The sequence below is a fragment of the Cebus imitator genome, unplaced genomic scaffold (assembly GCF_001604975.1).
Source record: "Cebus imitator isolate Cc_AM_T3 unplaced genomic scaffold, Cebus_imitator-1.0 Scaffold283, whole genome shotgun sequence".
Taxonomy (NCBI): Eukaryota; Metazoa; Chordata; class Mammalia; order Primates; family Cebidae; genus Cebus; species Cebus imitator.
The window spans coordinates 3,193,019-3,205,644 of NW_016107598.1; the positions used below are offsets into that span (position 1 = coordinate 3,193,019).

At 37.4% G+C, this 12,626-nt stretch overlaps 1 pseudogene; it reads left to right on the forward strand.

Moving 5' to 3' along the window:
* The first annotated feature begins 596 nt into the window (after positions 1-596).
* Positions 597-1,895, forward strand: LOC108284802 (annotated as a pseudogene).
* The last annotated feature ends 10,731 nt before the right edge of the window (positions 1,896-12,626 follow it).

Consider the following 12,626-nt stretch of genomic DNA (forward strand, 5'->3'; position numbering starts at 1 on the left):
TCTTTAAAGATTATTTTATCATTTTGTTGCTGGTATAAAGAAATACAACTGATTTTTGGTCTTAATCTTTTATTCAGAGACCTTACTAAGTTCATTTGTTAGTTTTAATAGTCTACAGATTCTGTCATGTCTTTTTACATACAGTATAATGTCAGTTTATCAATAATAGTTTCTAATTCTTCCTTTAAAAACTTGGTGGCGGCGGGACTGGGCCCAACCCCTAGTGCGGTGTTGCAGGATGGGGCCTAGGCCCGGGCGGGGTTGGGGAACGGGGGCTGAGGATGGAGCCTCCGAGGACTTAGCGGACTCTGTCATCTCTGGGCATGCAGCCGTCCTTTCCTGGAGCGACCCGTGTGATGGTGCCAGGAGGAAGGAAGCGCAGTGACCGCGCCTCAGTAGGAGCCGGGGTTCAGGAGGGTGAGGAAGCCCCGGACGGCGCATCTGTCCAGCTGACCGCGGGCTGGGGGAACAGTCACAATAGGGGCAGCGGCCCTGGGAGGAGCCGCGGGGGCCTCCCCTTGCAGAGTGAAGACAGTCCAAGTCCCAGGAGACAGGGTCTCTCTCTTTCAGTCTTTGATTATACCTCAGCATCACCAGCTCCCTCACCATCAATGCAACGATGGGATATGACATCAGATAGGCAGTCCCCTTCAGTTCGACTAAGCCAATATCACTTCTCAGGGGAATGACGCAACACACCTGCTGGCAACAGAAGTCCTCCTGTCAGGCGCCAGAAAGGAAAGAGGGATCGTCTGTCTCGACCTACTTCCATTAGTCAAGATGAAAAGTATCACCATCTCCCTTATACATAGCAGCAAGCAATAGAGCCTTGGTCCTTCCAACCTCCCAATGTGTCTCCCTGTTACATCCTCCTGCTCATCCACCCCAGCAGAATGCAGTCATGGCTGACATACATGATCAGCTCCATCAAGGAACAGTCCCTGTTTCTTCCACAGTAACAACAGTGGCACCATGTGGGATTCCAGTCTGCAGAGGCAGCAGGTCCCTGCTTGTAGTACACAGCAGGCCCCAGAATGCTCTGTGGTTTTCAGTGTACAGCACCTCCCTGTCTGTAGTGTACCTCCTCCAATGCTTCAGGCATGTTCAGTTCAGCACTTACCAGTACCATATGCTGCATTCCCACCTTGTATTTCTAGTGATCCATTTCTTATACATCTTCCTTGCCTTACTCCCCATCATCCTCATTTGCCACCACCAGGCCAGTTTGTCCCTTTCCAAACACAGCAATCACGATTGCCTCTGCAAAAGATAGAAAATGAAGTGGAACTCTTAGGAAAACATCTTCCAGTAGGAAGTTTTACTTACCCTCCATCAGGCCACCCCCAACACTACCTCCATCAGCTCCTTTGCAGTTCTTAACCCAAGATCCTTTGCACCAGGAGCTGTCCTTTGGAGTACTTTACCCTCCATTCGTGCCTCGGAGGCTCACAAGATGTAGTAGTTGTCCATCCCAGCAGCCAATATCACCTCCCCCTTATCATCCCAGCTTACTGCCATATGTGTTATCAATGCTTCCGGTGCCACCTGCAGTGGGCCCAACTTTCAGCTTTGAATTGGATGTGGAAGATGGAGAAGTAGAAAATTATGAGGCACTGTTCAACCTGGCAGAGTGACTGGGAGAGGCAAAGCCTTGTGGATTGACTAAAGCTGATAATGAACAACTTCCTTCTTATTGGCTCAATCCTAACAACCACCAGTCAGAACAGACTTTGTGTGTAGTATGCATGCGTGATTTTGAGTCAAGGCAGCTATTTAGAGTCTTACCCTGTAACCACAAGCTCCATGCCAAGTGTGTTGACAAATGACTTAAGGCAAATTGTCCTTGCCCAATATGCGGAGCTGATGCTTCAGAAGTGCAACGGGATTCACAATGACCAAACTGAGAAGCACAAATTTAGGAACACCCAAACTAAACTCATCATATGTATATACAGACTATTCATTAAATTTAATCTGTGTGGCTTCCGGCCCTCCCTTTACCGAAAGGGTCAATTGACCTTTCTTTGCACTATGTGACTTAATCAACTATAAAAGCTTACAATTAGTCTTCACAGTTAGGGGATCATTATACTATGTGATTGAAACTCCAAAGGCTTTTTCTTTAGCTTAATTTTGTGTGTGCAGTAACATTCCCTGGTTTTTGTGTGATCATGCTGAGTGTTGCAAGATTACAGTGGACGTGATCTTTTAGCATGTGCTTTTAAAAAAAATGGTAGCCACAGTTGATATAGCAATCTATCTTATATAGAACCCTCAGAAACTGTGAATGGAAATGAATGCAGGGCAGGACAATTGGTGATAAATGTATCTGTGTGAGAGAGCGTGCGCAACTACTTGTGTGAGGGCGTGGTACCTAACGTATGTATGAGATCCTATATACCAGCATGACCAAGAATGTGTGTGTAGTTTTAATTATGCAGCAGTGTATAATCTGGTGTGTTATTTAAACAGCACTAGTAGTGTACACTGTTTTTTTTTCCTTTTGAGTTTGCTGTTGCACACCGATCGCTGAGGGTGCATCAATTAGAAGTACTGAATATTCCATCTTCTTCCCTTCCAATGAATGGAATGAGAAAAGCCTTACTTTGCTTCAGGCAGCTGCCACCTTCTCTTTATTGGTGGTCCTAAGTGGGTCAACTTAGGAAAAAGAAAGTGTAACAAATTCTCACTCCATAAGCCTGATTTTTTTTATTCTATTGTGAAAATTTTTTAATCTCTGACTTCCTGTTTCCAAAAAGAAGGTGCAATATCATACATCATCAGTTAGCACTATTAGCCTTTCAGTCAATGATTTGAATGTTGATACTTTCTTGTTTTTTTCTTTTTTTTAACATTTCCAGTAAGTTTCTTAGGGAAAGTGCCTGTGCCTTTTTTAATGTTTAGATTTGTAGTCCATTCTGAAGATATTTGATTAATATATTTCTAAGAATTCCACTAGTCCTATGAAGTCTCACCTTGTTGAATTCCGCCAGAATAAAATCTGTTAATTCAGCTTGACTTCTTATATGTGTTCTGTGTTTACCCTCCCAGGCAACTAAACTGTATTTTTTTAAAAACTATATTTCTGTTCATATTAATTCACTTGCGAAGCTCCAACTCTGAAAGTTGTCTAGTTCTTCTTCATCAAAATCCTTGTTTCAGGATGGATCAAGTGCTGTTACAGTTCATGTTCCTTAGACCAGATTTGTTTTGATCTTTTATTGCTTTTCCTTTTAATTTTGGTTTGAATGAGAAAAGTTTATTACATGAGTCCAGAATACTTGCAGCATAAATGAAAAGTTGATTTTTGTATAAAAATAACAATGCTGTTAAATGGGAATTGACCTTTATTTAGTTGATATGAGATAATACATAGCTGTGTGGGTTCTTTTTTTAGTAGGTTCTTTGAGCATAATCCAGATTGTTTAAAGTCATTTTTCCAGCAATGTTTAAATTACATTCTCATTCTTTTCGTGTATTCAACATTGTCTGCCTCTTCCTGCAGTTGATGTCATTGCTTTGTTTGCAATAGCACAAGTTTTATTCTAGTCAGGACTGTGGTAAGTTGCTGCTAGCCCTACTCAACTTTCAACTGGCCCGTGTCAGTTTTCCACTCAAACAATGTTACCTACTTATTATTGCCATGCTTCTTGCCCTCCCGTGAAGTATCTATCAGCTCATTTGTAGCTTAGAGTCCAGGAAAATCAATTCACAAAAGCACAATTTTGCCCTTTTTGAGACACTGTAGCCTCTATCTAGTCATACAAGTAGGGTTTTTGCATACTCTGTTTGCCCCTAGGTTGTCAGTGCATCAGAAATACATCTCAACAGTGGTGAAAATGCATGTTACCTTTAAATCATTAAGATATCCCTCACCTGTTCCTGATGAATAAAAAGTGTGCTAAAGACCAAAACTCATGGCATAATAATCAGCTACATACAAATCACATATAGTTTAATCTTTATTTTTTTAATGAAAAAAATTATGTTCAAAATGGCAAAAGCCCATCTTATACATAGACTCTTTTATATAGCTGCAAAAAATATATCTGTACTGATCTAACATGACACTAATACACTCAGTGTTCATTTTATTAAAGCATGCAAGTAAAGCACTTTTTCTGATTTATATAGAAATACCTAATTAACAAGGCACATTGTATTAATGACTAGGAGAAGTTGCTTTGTTTTCCCTCCCTCTATGAATTTTTATCATAGTGTCCCTTTTTCTGTAAATTTTTGAGTGGCAGTTGGCAGTTTAGGAGGCAGCAGGGTCTGTTTTGGTAAAAACTTGAATTTCATTGTTGCCCTCATGATTGATCTCTTTTTAAGAATGTCTTTTTTTTTTTTTTTCCCCCATAGGGCTCATAGAGATGTGTGCAGACTTTCTTATTGTATTAGTGTGTGTCAGGAACACAAACACATGTGTTCTGAGCAGCTCAGGCTTGCCGCAGCCATAACTTTGTGGCTAGCAAAAGAGAACAAACAGTTGATTTGTGTCCAGCTATTTTCACCTTGGGTGATGCACCAGATAGCAGGCAGATGTCGGTTCAGTGGCCTTCGACCTCTTTCGTCTTAAAACGATATTGGCTTTACTATCTTAGCTGTGGGTTTTTTGTGGATTCTTGTCTGCTTTTTGGCAAGAATTGTCGTCTTTGGTGTTTTTTAAACCCCACCTCTAAAAAATAACGCCTCCAGGTATAAACATCTCATATTTTGATTTTTGGTCCTTAATTTTTTGATCAAAATCTGGAAAAATGTGAAAGCATATTTAGATTTTATATACCATCTGAAAGTGATTTGTTAAGATTCTTAAATTTGGACCTCTTACAATAATTTTGCATGAGATTTACCAACTCACTTGTGAGAATATTTTTCACAGATATCTTTGGACCTTTTCGTTAGGAATCTGTTTGTCCCCATGTTGGTACATTTGGTTACCTCATTTTGAGGTTTGTTTCAGATTGTGAAAGCTCACAGGGTGTTTATTAGCGTCATTTGCTGAGTCATTTTCTCAAATCATATTCCATTGCATCGGTTAACATATAGTTTTAAATGTACATATTATAAATATCTGTAACCAAATCATTTGAAGGCTTGATAAATTTTTAACAACGTTTGCACATTTTTTTATGCAAGTTCCTAGTATTACTTTACTAAGTAATGCTATAAATTTATACATTTAATCCCTGTGTCCAACTTTGGAGTCAAGAGGGTTGTTGGTAATAAAAGTATGATGTACACTTAAAAATAAATAAAAATAAAGACTGCATATTTTACTTTAGTTCTTCTTGTGCTATCTAGAGCATTAAATAAAACATTAAATAAAAATAGTGAATTGAGCACTTAGGCTTTTGTTTTCAGTCTCAGAAGTAAAGCTTTTAATATTTTACCACTAATTCTACTTTTGTAGTTCTTAAATTGAAATGGTTTAATTTGTTAAGAAAATTTTATATAATTATGTGTTGCTAGCCTTTATCTTTATGCATATATTGAGATTATTTCTCCTTCATATTTTTTAATAGAGGTGAATTACTATTTTTTGTAAAATAACATAAAATCAATATTACATTTTTGAAATGAACCCACTTGGTTGTTATGGATTATCCTGTTTATTCCTATATTCAATTTACAAATCTTTGAGATATTTTCATTTATGTTCACGAGGCTAATATATAATATTTTTCTTATATTTCCCATGTCAGATTTTACATCAATTTATGGTAGCCTCATAAAGAGAATTAGAAAGTGCTGACTCTGCTCCTAGTCTATGAAGTGTGTGAATAAAATTCATGATATTTCTCTTTTAAGCTTTGGTGAAGCCATTAGTGACTGGGATTTTCTTTGTGGAAAAGTTTTTAATAATAATTTCAGCTCTTTATTGTATACAAAAATATTATAATTTTCAATTACTCTGTCAGTTTGACCACTTGTGTTTTTTGAGTAATTTTTCCATTTCTTCCAAAATTTTAATTTATTCTCTAATTATTTTATCTTTATATTTTCTATAGAAATATTAGTGATCTCCCCTTTTTCATACCTAATGTTGATTATTGTTCTCTATTTTTTAGTATGTCTTGCCAGGTAGTTGTAAATTTTTTTTAGTCTTTAAAAACACCAAACTTACTTGGCATTTTTGATATTACATCTATGATTTCATTAAATTCCATCTTTATATTTTTCTTAACTGAGGTTTGATTTTTTTTTGTTATTTTCGTTTCTAGGAGATTTAATTATTAATTTCCAGCTTTTAAAGTTAATATGACTGGGCATGGTGGCTTATACCTATAATCCCAGCACTTTGGGAGGTTGAGGTGGGCAGATCACCTGAGGTCAGGAGTTTGAGACCAACCTGACCAACATGGTGAAACTCGTCTCTATTAAAAATATAACAATTAGCCAGGCATGGTGGTGGGCGCCTGTAATCTCAGCTACTTGGGAGGCTGAAGGAGAAGTGCTTGAACCTGGGAGGCAAAGGTTGCAGTGAACCAGGATCACACCACTGCACTCCAGCTTGGGTGACAGAATGAGACTCCATCTTAAAAAAAAGTTAATACATAATAATTATACATATTTATGGAGTACATGTGATATTTTGATACATGCATATAATGCATAATGATCAAATCAGGGTAATTCAGGTATTCATCACCTTAAATATTTATTATTTATGTTCAGAACATTATAAATTTTCTCTTCTAGCTATTTTGAAATACACTGTAAAATATTTATAACCACGGTCACTCTCCTGTGCTAAATACCAGAATATATTCCTTCTAATTTCAAGATTTAAATTTTCTCACATGTGTGTATAAATACAATTCACTTGAAATATTTTTTATCTTCACCCTTCAACTTTTTGTCTTTGTTTTTTAGAAACAGGATCTCAATCTGTCACCCAGGCTAGAGTGCAGTGGCTCAGTTATGGCTCATTGCAGCCTGAAACTCCTGGGCTCAAGTGATCTTTTCACCTCAGCCAACCAGGTAACTGGGATTACAGATGTGTATCACCATGCCCAACTAAATTTTATATTTTTTGTAGAGACAGAGATCTTGCTATGTTACCCAGGTTGGTCTCAAACTCCTGGCCTCAAGTAATCGTCTCTCCTCAGCCTCTCAAAGTGCAGGAATTACAAGTATAAGCCACTGTGTCTGGCCACACTACAACTTTTGAAGTGCCAGGTCATATTATCATTTAATTCAAAAATGTATTTTATTTCCTGTCTTATATTATTCTATTTAAAGGTGAGAATACTGAAGGTCAGTGAGTTAAGTAACTTTCACAAAATTAGAGCTGGTACCTGAGAGCCAGTGTCAAATTCAGCACCACTGATTATAGGAACAGTGCTGTTTATACAGGGGCTTTCTGCATGCCAGAAAGTGAGGTATGCTGTTGCTGCTACATTGCAATAAAAGCAGGCAAGCAGGCATGAAGTGAGCATCAGCTATGTAATTATGCAAATTATTACACAGCTGACACTCGCTACCTGATTCTTGTGTAATGATTACCACAGCTGACACTCACTGCATGATTATCAAATCATCACTTAGTACCCCTTGAATGTATACAATTTTTATTTGTTAATCAATTTTATTTTTAAATAAAATCAGAGAGCAGGACTCCAGGCTTCAGTTCCTGGGCATCTCATCACCCTTTCTGTCTCATGGAGCCCATCCACCATTGCCTGTTCACATTGTTTGGAGGTTATTTTCTGAGATCGTTGTCTGGACCTCAGTTAGGGCATTTTCCCATCCCTTTCACCTTTGGAAATAAGTGTCCCAGAAGTCAAGTGAATAGAACCGAAGTAGAGAAAAATCCATGCTCTTTTATCAGGTTGATTACATAAATGCACAAGCAAATAGTTCCAGTAACCAAGCTTTAACTTCTCTCCATAAGCCCCAAACTATTTTCTTATATTAATGAAAATTTTAGCCAAGGTAGCACCATCTTTTGAGGACAGCAAGTTGAATCAAGTTCTCGTGTGATTCCTCTCCTTATTTACCAGTTTTCACTTATGACCTTCATTTTTCCCCTTGGCCATTTGTTTCCTGTGTGGCACCTGGTTGATAAAGTTCCCTCCACCTTGGAGAAAAAGCTGATGCTGTTAATAGGGAGCATCACTGTGTTCCTGCAGCTTTCCAGGGCCTACAGGAGGTTCTTCCACCAGGGTTCTAAGCAGAATAGAAATTAACCTCACAGTCAGGGCTGACAACCAGGGTTGCAGCAGTGTCATTTGGTAAAATGAAGTGGCAGAAGAAGATGGCATAGTGTCGAGGAAAAGCACAGGCTTTCCTATCAGATACACCAGAGTCTGGTTCCCATCTCTGCCACATGCTAGTTCTTCCACCTTATGCAAGTTATTACTATTGCCAAGTCTCAGTTTCCTCAATTGCGAGAACACCTCTAACTTAAAGGATTGGTCATAGGCATAGTATTATGCGGATTAAATTGATGATAAAATTTCAGCAGAATCTGGTCGTTGAGATGGGCTCAATACAGACATCTTTCTCTTCATTTTTTTTGGTTTTTGTTTGTTTGTTTGTTTGTTTGTTTAGAAGAAGGCTCATCTGCCTACCAACACATGACCCAAAGAGGTAGGGATGTGTATTAGTCCTTTTTATACTGCTATAAAGATGCTAGTCGAGACTGGGTAGTTTATAAGTAGAAGAGGTTTAATTGACTCACAAATATTATTCAATTTTAATTATGACTGCTTTTTTCCTATCAGTTCTATGAAACAGGACAACAGTGCAGTCTCTAGGAAGGAATGTTGATTACTCCTCCCTTGTTTTTTATGTAATATTGAAATAACAGAAAACAACTCTGTGGGCTCTTACCTGCCATGCAGGAAACCTGTAAGACAGCTGATTTGTACTGTAGGTAAATAAAAAGTAAAGTCCTAATTGAAAACCTTAGTTGTGCAGTACAAACCTCAAAGCAATAGGGTAACCTCTGTAACTCAAACAGAAAATAAAACAAACAGAGGATGTCACACATGAAAGCTATCCTTCACTGCTTATCCCACTCTCCTCATTTCCCACCAGACTGGGCATTTATGCTGCTTCTTCTATTTACTTCTTATTTCCTCATATGCTTAGTCCTCCAGCATCCTTATCCTGTTGGTTAGTCTCATTTTTACTGAAAGAAATATATCCCTGGCTGTTATCTGCTAAGAGTTTCAGGGGCTCATACCCTGGCCTTTCTATTGCTGTATCCCTAACTATGGACAAAAAGCCAGGGAGTTTCCTTTCATCTAGGCCATTTTTCAGGTGTCCCAAACTCAGAAATTACTTGCGCATATAGTCATGGTCCACTGTCAGACCTATGAGGCTTTCTTGCCAGGTCCTCCTCCCAAGGGCAAGCTTTGGCTGTAAGCGTGCGTAGCCCTAACCTGAAGGAGGGGCAAATGGTGGCTCTTAGCTTGAAAGGAAAGGTGGGGACAGAGCCTTAACTTGAGGCATGGTTTGTTCAAATATATTTATATGAGGCCCTTCTTGTGGTGAGTGGGGCTGGGTGTTACTGTGGGCTAGGGCTTCCAATCATATTCTTGCTTAGACCTCACAAATATTATAAGTGGGCCAGTTCTAGGCTGTTTTTTAGTTGGAAAAACCAGAAAGTGGTAAATTATAAAATGACTACTCCTCTCTTTTCTTTCCAAATACTTCTAATTTTATTTTCCTGACATTTGAGTCATTATAGCTGAAACCATTCATTTCACCCAATGTGTATTAATATTTGTCTGAATAAAATGTGAAGGGTGTACAGTCATCAACAGGAACCAACCAGAACACCTACCACCCTTAACACACCAGGTTGGAACTCTAAGCACACACTGCAGAAAGATACAGTTGCATGTATGTTGTATGTATATTCTATATTAGGGCATATAGAAGAGTTTAAATAGAATTTTTCATGGAGTTAATCACTTACAGAAAATGTGTTCAGGCCTGACTAAGAAATATAAAACAGGTAAAACTAGAAAAAATTTTCTAAAATATATAATTTACAAATGAGTTTCTTGACTACTAACTATATATATATATATATTTTTTTTGAGACAGTCTCTCCCTACCATCCAGGCTGGAGTGCAACCTCCACCTGCTATGTTTGAACAAGTCTCATACCTCAGCCTCCCAACTAGTTGTGATTACAGGTGTGTGTTACCCCACCCTGCCTATTATCAATTTATAAATGGTCAGTTACAGTGAAATAAAGAATAAAAAGCAAGCTCAATCTTGAAAACTCTCCCAATTAAAATAGGACCATTTAATGTGAATTCATCTATGTATAGGAGTATTTCAGAAGACTAAAATACAAAAATGGAGAATGAAACAGTGCTATTGAGGTTAAGTGAATCATTTTAGGTCTGTTTCAGTGCCCCTGAGCTCTGTAAGCTTATTCTAAAAGATAGAGTACTAAAGGCTGAATACACAGGGCTTGTGAAACTTCTATTGTCACTGCTTGTGTTGTGTCTTGTTTTTGAAAAATTGCTGAAAGACTTATCATTGTGTTGTCTTAAATCATATATTTTCTGCAAAATCCCAGAACTAAGTTTGAGAAATGAAAGGTTGTTGATAAAACACAGTGCTTTCTTGATAAAAGATGAAGAAAGAAGGATGGTTACATGTATATTTGGGAAGGTTGCAGACCCATTAGTTTAGTTACTTTTCAGAACAATGTTAAAGTGAAAAAGAAAGTGCTTTCTCTTTATCTCTATTAAAAGCAGTGGGGGGAAATAAATACAAGCCCCCACCATCACCATAGAGCACCTGATGCAAAAGTAGCTCTTCCTCTTTCCTCTTATTATTATTTTTATTTTCAGAAACGCTGGTGGTATCTTTCACTTTTATGCTTTATTTTGTTGTCTTAACTAATTCTCTCTAGTACTCTGGAGCTTATTCAGGGGCTTCATGTTTAACTAAGATTTGTGAAGAGTTACACTGAATAGTCCCTTGACAATTCTGAGTAAACTTGGACATCCTTACCCCCAACCAAGATGTGTAACTACCTTTACCATAACATGTGTGTCTAACGAGTTAAAGGGTGTTGTTTTCTTGTCCCATGATAAAAAGTCTTTTCTCAAAGTGCTGATAAACAACTCCAACGTATATAATCATATTATCACAAATCCCTCACAAACTTGAGCCTCAGTATGTGCTGTACTAAATTATATATTTAATTATCTCACACATATATGGCTTTCATGCCTCACCATGCTCAGGAAAGCATGGGTTAACAAATTTATCAAAAAGGAAGATGAGGAATAGGTACTTAAAAAGAAAACACAGTAGAGCAAACAACAATAGCAAAAGGGATGTGAAATGTTATTTCTTTACAAGTGTAGGAAAATATAGGAAGAGCCATGGAAGTATGGTCATGACATCAATTTAAAATGTGACCAGTCACTATGGCAATATATTTTCTTTAGCCATGTTTGTGTATAAAATGGGTGGAATGTTGAATTTTGACTTGAGATTTTGCAATACAAGTTAACTGAGGGCTCAGAGAGGCAACAAAGCTAACTGAATATACAAGGAAGGAATTAGAATAAACTATCCTGAAATATTTACTGAATATAATCTCCAAAATAAGACAATTAAAATCATAAATATAACAGTAATAACTACCATTGAACAATTTATAAGTTCCAAGCACCGAGCTGATCTTGTATCATTTTACTTATTCTTAAAACATTCCTTTTACTACATTTTCTTTATTCAGTCCGCTATGACAGGTATCTACACTGATTCCATGCTATTGTGAATAGTGCTACAGTATACATATGAATACATATGTCTTTTTGGTGAAATGATTCATTTTTCTTTGACTATGTATACACCCAATAATGAGATTACTATGTCAAGTGGTGGTTCTGCTCTGTTATTTAAAAAACTTCCACACAGCTTTCCACGGTGGCTGAGCTAATTTAAATTCCCACCAACAGTATAAGTATTCTTTTTTCTCCACATTCTACCAGCATCTGTTATTTTTTGTCTTTTTAATAGCAATTGCTCTGATTGCTGTGAGATGGTATCTTGTGGTTTTGATTTGCATTTGTCTAATAATTAGCGATGTTCAGCCCTGACAACATAGTGAGACCTAATCTGTACAAAAAAATCTTAATAAAATAGCCAGGTGTGGTGGTGCATGCCTGTAGTCCCAGCTACTCAGAAAGCCAAGGTGAAGGGAGAACTTGAACCCTGGAGTTCAAGGCTGCAGTGGGCCATGATCATGCCACTGCACTTTAGCCTGGGCACTAAAGTGAGACTCTGTCTCAAAAAAGAAAAAAAGAATTAAAATAATTAGGGATATTGAGCATTTTAAAATAAATTTGTTAGCTGCATATATGTCTTCTTTTGAGAAGTGTCTATTCTTGTTCTTTTCCTATTTTTAATGAGGTTATTTCTGTTTTGCTCATTGAATTAAGTTCCTTTTAGATTCTGGATATTAGACTTATAAAATGCATAGTCCACAAATATTTTTTTCCATTCTGTAGGTTATCTGTGTACTCTGTTGATAACTTCTTTTGCTGTGCAGAAGCTCTTTAGTTTAATTGATCCTATTTGTAAATTTCAGGGTTTTTGCAATTGCTTTACCAATGTAGTTGTAAGTCTGTTGTCAAGGC